This window comes from Notechis scutatus, chromosome 4 (genome assembly GCF_049901735.1).
Source record: "Notechis scutatus isolate UNSWTSFEM ecotype Mainland chromosome 4, rNotScu1.2, whole genome shotgun sequence".
Taxonomy (NCBI): Eukaryota; Metazoa; Chordata; class Lepidosauria; order Squamata; family Elapidae; genus Notechis; species Notechis scutatus.
Genome location: NC_142012.1, coordinates 168740745 through 168752242, shown reverse-complemented (window position 1 = coordinate 168752242; position 11498 = coordinate 168740745). Strand labels below are relative to the sequence as shown.

General features: G+C 49.0%; 1 long non-coding RNA gene across 2 annotated transcripts in view; it reads right to left on the bottom strand.

Annotated features, from left to right (window-relative positions):
* The window catches only part of LOC148131031 (uncharacterized), a 28747-nt gene that overhangs the window by 4544 nt on the left and 12705 nt on the right, over window positions 1-11498 (bottom strand). The gene's annotated exons all lie outside the window — the stretch shown is intronic.

Genomic DNA, 11498 nt, shown 5'->3' with positions numbered 1-11498 from the left:
CAACAACCCTGTGAGGCGGGTTGGGCTGAAGGCAGAGTGACTGGCTCAAAGTCGCCCATCTGGTTTTGATACGGAAGGTGAGACTAGAACTCCCCGTCTCCTGGTGATTGGCCCAAAGTCACCCAACCGGCTTTCCTACGTAAAGTGGGACTAGAACTCATTGTTTGGGTGCCTGGCCCAAAGTCATCCAGCTGGCCTTCAAGGGGGAACTAGAACTCCCCGTCTCCTGGTGCCTGGGCCAAAGTCACCCAGCCAGCTTTCATGCCTAAGGTGGGGCTAGAACTCCCAATCTCCTAATGATTAGCCCAAAGTCACCCAGCTGGCTTTTGTACCTAAGCCCGTATTAGAACTCACCAACTCCTGGTGCCTGGCTCAAAGTCACCCAGGTGGCTTTGATGCCTAAGGTGAGACTAGAACTCCCAGTCTCTGGTAATTGGCCCAAAGTCACCCAACCGGCTTTCCTACGTAAAGTGGGACTAGAACTCATTGTTTGGGTGCCTGGCCCAAAGTCATCCAGCTGGCCTTCAAGGGGGAACTAAAACTCCCCGTCTCCTGGTGCCTGGGCCAGTCACCCAGCTGGCTTTCATGGCTAAGGCAGGGCTAGAACTGGCCCTCCAGCTTTCTAGCCTAGTGCCAGACCAAACTGGCCGATATTGAAGGGGGTTTGGGGGGGGGCACCTTTGGCAGGGCCTGAATCTGCCCAGGCAGCCCTGCTCTCTCTGGCCTTGTGTGGACAAGGGTGGGCGAGCCCACCAGGGTGCTGCCTTCCTTCCAGCTGGCAAGCATCCCCCAGGATGACTCAGAGGTTGGGGGTATGGAGAACCCATCCGGGCATTGGCAGAGCCTGGTGGCCAGAAGCCCCTGGAATTCCTTTGCCCCCCACTTTGGCCCTTTGAGGTTGAATTACCAGGCTTCAGTCAATCAGAATAAAACTGGAAGGGACTTTGGAGGTCTTCTAGTCCAACCCCCTGCTGAAGCAGGAGACCCTATATCAGGGGTCTCCAAACTTGGCAGCTTTTAAGACTTGTGGACTTCAATTCCCAGAATTCTTAAAGTGGCCAAGGTTGGAGACCCCTGCCCTATATCGTTCCAGGGCACAAGTGGCTGTCCGGTCTCTTCTTAAAAGCCTCTGGTGCTGCGGCATCCACGATTTCTGGAGAGAAGTTGTTTCCACTGTTAATTGTTCTCACGGTCACTAAGTTTCTCCTTAAATCCAGGTTTGAGTCGTGTGAGCCTGGTTGAGACAATTCTTTGGCTAGGGTAGCAAAGCCAGCTGGATTGTTAGGTCACTTGATGGTTGAGTGTTTTCCAGAAAAACCAACTGAGACACATCCTGCCACCCAGACACGAGCATCTTGGTTCTCACATCCTGGTGGTAACACCATGGTTTGTTTACAGTGGAGCCTGGAGGGCAGCAGCTCCCGGGTGTTCGATGCCACTAGATGGCACCCAGAGACCATCAGAAATAAATAAATAAAGCCTCTTAAGGCAGCCAGCATGGCAAAAGGTGGTCAAATATCACAATTTCGAGGTTATGGCGTTTGGACTAAGAGCTCTTGGGTATTCAACAGTATCGTCGTTTAATAAACTGGGAAAGGAGCGAAATGGAATTTTGCCTTGTCCAAAGGAAAACATGCAAAAGAAAATTGGGTGTGCAAGTGATATTAGAAGCACCAAAGAAGCCCAAGGTAAGCGTACTGGAACTAGGAAATTAATTCACTTTAAAGTGCAGGAAGTCCTTGACTTAACAACAGTTAATTTAGTGACTGAAACTGTTAGGGATATACACCCTAGCAGAATGTGCAACGGCAGTCAGTCAGGCAGGCAAATATATGAGATAAACGTTGTTGTAGTTTACACTCAGTGAAACAGATACACAGTGCTAGTTAAATAGTTTATTCCAGTAAGATTTTTAGCATAGTCAAACAGTCCATATATCATTCAGTAGTTCAGTCCGTTCGGGGATTATTCAGTTGCAAAGTCCAGTGTCGAAAAAGAGGTCAGTAAACTTACAAATAATCAGTCCAGTAATATATCTCTTTTTGCAGTAGAGATATGAAGAAAATCAAACCTCTTTTCTTCGTTCAGCAATAGCAGGGAGAAAACACGCAGTTATCACCATCAATCCATCATTGTCAGCAATCCAGTAAAAGCCAGCAAACAGTGAGCTCTCTTGCTCCCTCTTATGGTGATTTTACAACTGCACCCAAAATACATGGTCTGCATTTAAAGTGACAAACACTATCATAGTCTATATATATTATTTTACCCAAACTAAGTTAGGTAACCATGTTATTCCTAACAGAAACGGCACTGAAAAAAATGATTTATGACTGTTTCCCCACACTTAATGACCATTGCAGCATCCCCACAATGACGTGGTCAGTATTCGAATGCTTGACCCCTATTTATGACGGTCGCAGTGCCCTGGGGTCAATGGGGAAGCCAGATTCGCTTCACAAGGGCGTTAGTAACAACTGTGGCCAGAAAGTTTGTCAAGTGGCGCAAAACTCGCCCAGTGGCCGTCTTGCGTAGCAGCAGAAATTCTGTGCTCCTTTGTGGGCGTAAGTCGGGGTCTACCTGCCCTCTCTTGTTTTGTGCACCTGCTCCCATCTCTGCCCCTCTTCCCCGTTTCCCTTGGGAGTTTTGGAATGCTGCTCAGAGTGGACCGTATGGATTGTCCCTCGTCCCCCTGGCATTGGCTCAGCCTGGCCTGGAAAGGAGCCCGTTCACATGCCCGTGTGAAACGCTCCATGTCATTTTATTTAAGTCAACTTTAATTGGGTGGCTCACCCTGCAGCACAAGACATTAAATGCACTGACAGTTGAAAACCACACCAACCAAAGAAATAAAAAGCAGATTATAACCAAGACGAAGAACCTGACCACCAACAACAGCCCCCTCCAAGGACCTCCAGCCCCCCCCCAAGACAAGGCTTACGAGGAGAGGCAGGGAGACTCGCCCCGTTGTAGGTCATGTGTGAATCTAGCAGCCCACCGTTTTGTGACGAAAGTAACCCTGGGGGCCCCATAAAGATTTATCCAGGACTGCCCAGGTCATTACAACTGGGGTCAATGAGGCTGAAACACTCTCAGGTAATCAGCTGCTACCCACAGCCTGTCAAATCTCACCTGAGGGTCCATGGAGATTCTCAGTCATCCAGGACACCGTCCCAAGGGTGCTTTCTGGTGCTTTCTGTGAAGACCTTACACTTCTCCTCCAAGGAGCTTCTTCAGCTCTGACTGGATTTAGACTCTTGCAGAAAAGCCTCCTTCCCGAGAGCCGTTGAGGCCACCTGGGGGTCTATCTGTGTCCTCAACGTCGCCTGAGGGGTGCAAATGGTTCCTGTAGCCTGCAATCCCCCGCCTCCCTGGGAATCCATTCCTTCTTCCCACACCACTCAAAGGGGGCTCATCCCAATTTGCATAGCTGAAAGTCGGTGGAGATTCTCCATCCTCCAGCTCAGGGTTGTCCGAAAGGTGCTTTTTTCAGGAGACCACAAGACTGTCTGGTTTTCCTTTGAAGATGTTTCGCTTCTCATCCCAGAAGCTTCTTCAGGTCTGACTGGATGGTGGGGAAGGGAAGGACCGAAACTCCTTGCAGACAGCTGGTCCTTTGCATCCAGTCAGAGCTGAAGAAGCTTCTGGAACGAGAAGTGAAATATCTTCAAGGTAAAAGCAGAAAGTCCAGTTGCCTCTTGGGAGAAGCACCTTTCGGGACACCTCATTGGAGTATCGGCTGCTGTGTTGTGTGAACCCATCAAGAAACAGGACTCTGAAGGGGCCACAGAGAGATTTCTTTGCGTGTTTATTTGCAACTGCCATCCCAGGGAGTCCTTGAGTTATGACCGCAATTGAGCCCAACCCTTCTGTTGCCAAATGAGACGGTTGTTAGGGGAGTTTTGCCCCATTTTACGACCTCGCCACAGTTGTTACGTGAATGGCTGCCATTGTGAAGTGAATAACACGGTCATTAAGTGAATCTGGCTTTCCCCTTGAAGTTGCTTGTCAGAAGGTCGCAAAAGGGGATCAAGTGACCCCCCCGGGACACTGGGACTGTCATAAATACAAGCCAGTTGCCAAGCATATGAATTTTGATTATGTGGCTCTGGAGATGCTGCAGCGGTTGCAGTAAGTGTGAGAAACAGTCCAAGGTCGCTTTTTCAGTGATCTTGCAACTTTTGATGGTCACTAAATGGAACTGTTGTAAGTCAAGGACTACTTGCAGCTTATTTCCGGGGGCAGCTCATGATGCTGGGCTTGATCTTTAAAGCCCTACATGGGAAGGAACCGGCTGGTCTGAGGCACCAGCTCTCCCCCAAGACATCTGCCTGTCCCACCAGATCCAGCGGGGGGGCAGGCTGCTGTGGGTCCCATGGGCTTGGGAGCTACATTTGTGAGGGGGGTGGTGGTGACCTAAACGGTGGGCCTTTTCTGCTGGGGCGGCCACCTTGTGGCTGCGCTGAGGCTGGCTCCATCCCCTCTGACCTTTCAAAGGCCCCGCAGAATCTCTTGAGGCCATCCTCACACCAGGAACGAATGGGAGGGCTCCGCTATTAACACCCCCTCCCCTGCTATGTTCTTGTCTTAGCCTTTTCCTAATAGCTTTTACTAGTTTTTTTAAATTAATAATAGTAATACCATTTCCCCAAAAATACAACCTACCCTGAAAGTAAGTCCTAGCTTGATTTTTACACGTGCTCCCAATATAAGCCCAACCCCCAAAATAAGCCCTAATTAAGATCCCGCCCGCTCCAGAGTGGATGGGTAAAAATTAAGCTAGGGTGGGGATAGGTGGGGGGTGGAGCTGCCCTACTACTTACCTTTGGACAGGTGTAGCCAGGCCTCGCACACCCCGACACCTGCCTTGCCGGCCCATTTCTTCTGCAGCCGGCAAGGCTGGCAAGGTTTTCCTGAAGGCCTCTGGAGCTGAGAACAAAGCTCTGGATCGATCCAGAGCTCTATTATGGGATGCAGAGGCCTTCAGGAAAGCCTTGCTGGACACAGAAGAAGTTCCTGAAGGCCTCTGATAGCAAAAAGGAGGCCGGAAGCGATGCACGCCAGTGAGGTTAGTCAGTGGATGACCTCCCCTGAAAATAAGACCTGGTGCCTTTTTTGATGGCAAAAAATATATATATAAGAGAATGTCTTATTTTGGGGGAAACATGGTAATTAGTGTTTTTATCTCTGCTGGTTTGGAGAATTTGTGGAAGTCTCTCAAAGGTCCCCAAGGTTGGATGCCCCGGCTTTTAACAGAAGAAGCTACTACCACGTTTCCCTGAAAATAAGACCCAACCGGAAAATAAGCCCTAGCATAATTTGTCAGGATGCTTGTAGTATAAGCCCTCTCCCCCAAAATAAGCCCCAGTTAAGATTGTCAGGCAGATGGGAGCCTTTAGTGTGTCTGCTGCAACAACAAAAATAAGACCTCCCCTGAAAATATGCCCTAATGTGTCTTTTGGAGCAAAAATGAATATAAGACCTGGTTTTATGTATGGTCTTTAAACGCCTCTTTCCTCTTTCCTCTCCTTGAAGACAGGAGTGTCCTGTGGGAATCGTTGCAACCTATTTATTTGTTACGTTCTTAATCCCAAGAAGTTGGGATACACATAGCAGAGTACAGGTAGTCCTCGACTTACAACGGTTCATTTAGTGACCACTCAAAGTTGCAACAGCACTGAGAAAAGTGACTGATGACCATTTTCACATGGCCCTGGCAACGTCCCCACGGTCATGTTTTACATTCGGATGCTTGACCGCTGACTCTCCTTTATGACGGCTGCAGTGTCCCAGAGTCCTATGATCCCCTTTTGCGACCTTCTGACGAGCCCAGTCAGAAACCAGATTCACTGAAGAACCGTGTCATTAATTCAAGGACTGCAGTGATTCACTTAACCAATGTGGCAAGAAAGGTCATAAAACGGGGAACAAAAACCCCCACTTAACAAATTTCTCACGTTGGGCTCAACTATGGTTGCAAATTGAGGACAAGAAACCGATGCTGCCTCCCCCTCCCTGTCCCCGCATTGTTCCCCACTTTTTATGCAGGGCAGATGCTGCCTCCCTTCCCCGATCGATCTGCAGCGCTTTGGTTTTCCTGCTTGAAATGGGACGGTTTCCCGGCTGATTAAAAAGCAGCTTTTTGCAAACTGCAGGCCAGCAGCAGGGAAAACCTCCAAAGGCTTCCAGAGAGGTTGGGTTCCAATGCCCATTGTCCCCAGCCTAGATAGCCAAGATACCTGGCTTTGGATGTTGGGGGGTTGCGTTCCAGCCTCTCTGGAGGGATCCTTTCAATGCTTTGACCAAAGATCAGGAAGCCAACTTCCAGCAGAGACAGTCGGTCAATCATCAGTAACTGAGCATGACGCTGATTATGCGTGAAGTCTCAGTGCCGCTTGGTAAAGCCTGAGTAAAGCCACACCTGCAATAAGGCAGCCACTTTGGGTAATCACACTACAAAAGAGGCGTCGAGACTTTGGAGAAGAGCAACTAAAAGGAGAGTAAAACACACGAAGAACGGTGACAGGATTTGGGATTGGCTAGAGAAAAGAAGGATGTGGGGGGGGGGGACATGACAGCAGGAGTCCAGGATCGGAGGGGCTGCCCCAAAGACGAGGGAGTCGGAGCCCCCCGAGGGCAGGACAAGAAACAATGGATGGAAACTCACCCAGGAGAGAAGCAACATAAAACTAAAGAGAGGAAATTCCTAACAGGGAGGACAACCAGGGCAACAGCTTCCCTGCAGAGGTTGTGGCTGCTCCATCACGGGAGGCTCTGAAGAAGAGACGAGCCAGTCCCTTGTCTGGAATGGTAGAGGGCTGGACTAGAAGACCTCCAAGGTCCCTTCCAACTGTATTCTGATTGATTGAATTTAAACACGCTTTGGGTAAACTCATCTATCACCCAATCTTTTAAATAAATAAATAAAAACAATTAAAAATAAATAAATTCATAGGAAACCCAAAATAAACGAAAACTCAAAGGGCAGACTTGACCGGCTCTTGGCCTTTCTTCTGCCACTCGTTTTCTGTGTTTCGCTGCCTCGCCCTCCCACCAGCGAGAGCCTGACGGGGTTGGCCTCCCTTTTGGAGAGCCACATCCCTGTTTGGATGGCGCTCAAAGAGGCAAAATCCAGTTCTGGGTTGGGGGTGGGGGGTGGGGGAAAAAACCCAGAAAGACATGGAAGATTTTGGTGTGGATCAGCAAAGCCTTCAGCATCGGTGGCCCCTCGTCAAGAAGGTGTCAAGAAGGGACGGGCCTTGTGCTGACTCAGGGGAGCTCGTCTCCTCCAGAGCAGTGACTCAGGAAAAATCCTCCCCACCCGGGGTGGGCAGATGCAGGGAAGGTCTTGGTTGGCTTCCCTCGTCCTCCTCCAGCCCAGCTTCCTCCACTTCCACCCCCTTCTTGCTTAGGGGTCAGTTCAATCCTGCAGAAAGGGGCGGGGCTCCAGGGTAGGCGGAGGGGGCTGCCTGGCCAATTTCAGCACCGCGGAGAGCAGCCTCCCCAAGGCACCCAGCATGGATTTTTTTTTTGGGGGGGTTGTTAGTTCTTTTTAAAGCCGTTACAAAATAAAAAATGCAGAGGAAGCAAAAGTTAGAAAATCAACTAGAAGAAAGAGAAAAGTGCAGAGAGAGAGAGAGAGAAGGGGTGACCTCCAACTTTCTTCAGTGTCGTAAAATACGATACCCAATTCAGCCTCGATTTTTACCTTTCAAATTAACAACCTTTCCAGCTGTTTCTGTGGGAACATTCTAATCATCAATATCTAAAATTAAAGTTTCATTTCCCCCCCTCCTCCCAGTTTCCTGCAAGTCCAAGACCAGCGCAGGGGAATTTGCTGCCTGCCCTGCTACCTCTTTTGCAGGGAGGCTGAATGGACTATAAAGTCAGAGAACCAGAGTGTTGGGGTGACCCCAGGGGTCCTCCCCCCTCCCCTTCTCTCCCCTCCCTTCTAGCACTGATGATGTTACCAACTTGGGTTATGAAATGTCTTTACGAAAACCACCCAGCTCAGAGAGCACCAGTCAAAGACCCCCACCAGTCTTTTCCTCCTCCTCCTCCTCCTCCTCCTCCTCCTCCTCCTCCTCCTCCTCCTCCTCCTCCTCCTCCTCCTCCTCCTCCTCCTCCTCCTCCTCCTCCTCCTCCTCCTCCTCCTCCTCCTCCTCCTCCTCCTCCTCCTCCTCCCTGCAAACCCCACTCCCTCCTAGCATTGATGCTACCTAGTTTGGGTCATGAAACGTCTGCAAGAAAACCACCCAGCTCAGAGAGCGCCAAGGACCCTTCACTTCCACCCTGAGCTATAAATATTCTCCTTTATCTGTCGAAAGTCTTATCCTTTGGAAAGCAGCAGGAACCGTTTCTATCCAAAGGTTGATCGAATGGATCTCCAGAGACTAGGAAGCCCTGGGCAAGAAGGAAAGGAGGGGTTGGGGGTTTGTGGGGGGGGGGTGTCCATGTTTGAAAAGAGAGAACGGGGCCGGTGAGAGGGTGCTGGGAAGAAAGCTTCAGTTTCCTCCACCCTGGGCTGCATTGTCTATATAAAGCCTTCCTGGCAGGAGACGGGCCATCCCTCACGAAGCCTGGTGGTGAGGATGGATTCGACGGGCATCTTGCCAATCTCATCAAGAAGGCATTAAACCAGTGCAAAAAAGGAGACGGGTGGCAAAAGCCCAGAACCAAAGATGCAGCCGTGGAGGGAGGCCAAAGACGCGGGAGACAAAGGGACGAGCGAGAGGGCGGAGGCAGAGGCTGGCAGGAGACGGAAACGGGGAGGCCAGGAAGGAGTGCCACACCCCGCCTCCAGGAGGCCGGAAGCGAGCAGGGAGAACTTGCAATCCTAACACGGAAGGATTGGGCGGAAGAAACGGGCATCCTTGGCACAGCTAGACTCTAAAGCAGGGGTCTCCAACCTTGGCAACTTTAAGCCTGGAGGACTTCAATTCAAAGTTGAAGTCCTCCAGGCTTAAAGTTGCCAAGGTTGGAGACCCCTGCTCTAAAGTCTGGGAGGCTACAGAGAGACGGAAGCCTTTTTGTGGCAAGACCCCCCGAAGAAGAAGAAGAAGAAGAAGAAGAAGAAGAAGAAGAAGAAGAAGAAGAAGAAGAAGAAGAAGAAGAAGAAGAAGAATGATGATGATGATGATGATGATGGAGTCTTTGGTGCTGTCTAAGCTTGGTGGTTTTCTTGCAGATGTTTCATGACCCAACTAGGTAACATCATCAGTGCTAGAAGGGGTTTGCAGAGAGGAAGAGGAGGACTGTGAGGTCTTTGATGCTCTGTGAGTTTGGTGGTTTTCTATCAGACGTTTCATGAGCCAACTAAGGGAATGTCATCAGTGCTAAGGGGAGGCAGAGGAGGAGGAGGAGGAGGAGGAGGAGGAGGAGGAGGAGGAGGAAGAAGAAGAAGAAGAAGAAGAAGAAGAAGAAGAAGAAGAAGAAGAAGAAGAAGAAGAAGAAGAAGAAGAAGAAGAAGAAGAAGAAGAAGAAGAAGAAGAAGGGCGCACACAGGCCAACCTTCCCATGGCCAACCAAAAGAGAGTCGCTAAGGGACCTTTGAGTCCTTTTACCACCTTCCTTGCCCCCGTTGTTAAGTGAATCACTGCAGTTAAGTTAGAAACAAGATCATTAAGTGAATCTGACTTCCCCACTTCTGACTTTGCTGGTCGTCAAAGGGGATCACGTGACCTCAGACCGTCATAAATATGTACCAGGTGTCAACTATCTGAATTTCGATCACAGGACCATGGGGATGATGCAACGGTGTGAAAAATGGTCCCATGTCACTTTTTTGTCAGCGTGGCAACTTTGCACAGTCACTAAATGAATGGTTGTAAGTCAAAGACTCCCTGTATAACACCTGTGCTCCATGGGCTCCCCTGGGAACCAGTTTGCTTCCGAGCCCAATTCAAGGGGTTGATGGTCGCCTGTGAAGCCCCACGCGGCACAGGGCAGGTTACCCACAGAACTGGCCTCGCTCCATCTCATCAGCTCGTCCCACTTGACCAAGCAGAGGAGGGGGAGCTGCAGAGCCCCCCCCGCATCAAAGAATTTTGACTGGCAGGGCCTGGGAAGGGGGCCTTCTCTGCTGCCGCCCCCGCTTTGCCCCAGAGGTGAGGAAGGCCCCCAATCTCTTGGCTAAAGGGTCAAAACCTGGTTCTGCAGCCAATGGGGGCACAGAGGACCATACAGGGGCTGGCTAGTCCCCTCAGAGCCCCTGCCGCCTGTAATGATCCAGCATTCAATGGCCATCTCAGGAAGTTTCCCCCTGTTGATGTTTAACTGGCATTATCCTATCATTTTATAAATTAGAACTTTATTTTTTATTTTAATGTTAATTTTTATATGTTGTTTTTTATTTATCAGCTATATTATATTGTACATTGCCCCAAATGAATGAATGGAAGAAAAAAAAGGAATGGAAGAAAGAATGGATGGAAGGAAGGACAAACAAGAGATGAGAAAAAACAAAAGGAAAGAAAAAGGAAAAAGAAGAAAAAAGAGAAAAAGAAAGAAAAGAAAAAGGAAGGAAGGAAGGAAGGAAGGAAGGAAGGAAAGAAGGAAGGAAGGAAGGAAGGAAGGAAGGAAGGAAGGAAGGAAAGAAGAAAGAGGATTCACTGTTCTGACCCCCAACAGAGTAAATGCTCGAACTAAATAAGCAGAGCAGCCTTGGGAAAAAATACACGTTATCCTTGACTTCATTTTATCTGTGTGTGTGTGTGTGTGTGTGTGTGTGTGTGTAGGATTAGAAGAGACCTATTTGTATCTTGAACTTCAGAAGATCAGCTTTTAATCAACTCCAAGGGAAGGCTGGTTGAATCCAATGCCTTGGCATTCCAGTAGATTTAATGCATGCAGGAAGGATGGGGAATCTGTGAAATGAGAGCAGTTGAGAACAATTCCCACAAAAAGGAAAAACGAGAGAGAGAGAGAGAGAGAGAGAGAGAGAGAGAGAGAGAGAGAGACAGGCAGGCCCAAAGGGAATAGATGCAGAGAAAAAGTTGAGGAAACAAAAGAAAGAAAACAAAATGTCAGAACAAATGGTAGAATTGGCCAATTTGGAGAAGTCAAAGCCAAGACGAACATTTCAGGAATGAAGTTAACAGAGAAGTTGAGAAAACGGTCAGAAAAGATAGGAAGAGAATCAAGCACAAAGAAAACCTTCCAAAAGTTCTCCATATTTGGGTGGCTTTCATCTCCAGTTGATACGCAAAAGCAGGTGTCTCCAACCTTCATGTCCATGGAGCTTCTCAGTCATCCGGGTCACGGTTGTCCCAAAGGTGCTTTTTCAAGAGGCGACTGGACTTCCTTCATTTTCTCTGAAGACATTTAGCTTCTCGTTGAAGAAGCTTCTTCCATTCAAATCTGAAGGAGCTTCTTGGATGAGAAGCAAAACACCTTCAAAGAAAAACAAGAAAATTCAAGTTGCCTCTTGACAAAGCACCTTGGTCTCCAAACTTAGAAGCTTTAAGAGGTGGCTGGCTGAGGAATTCTGGGAATTGAAG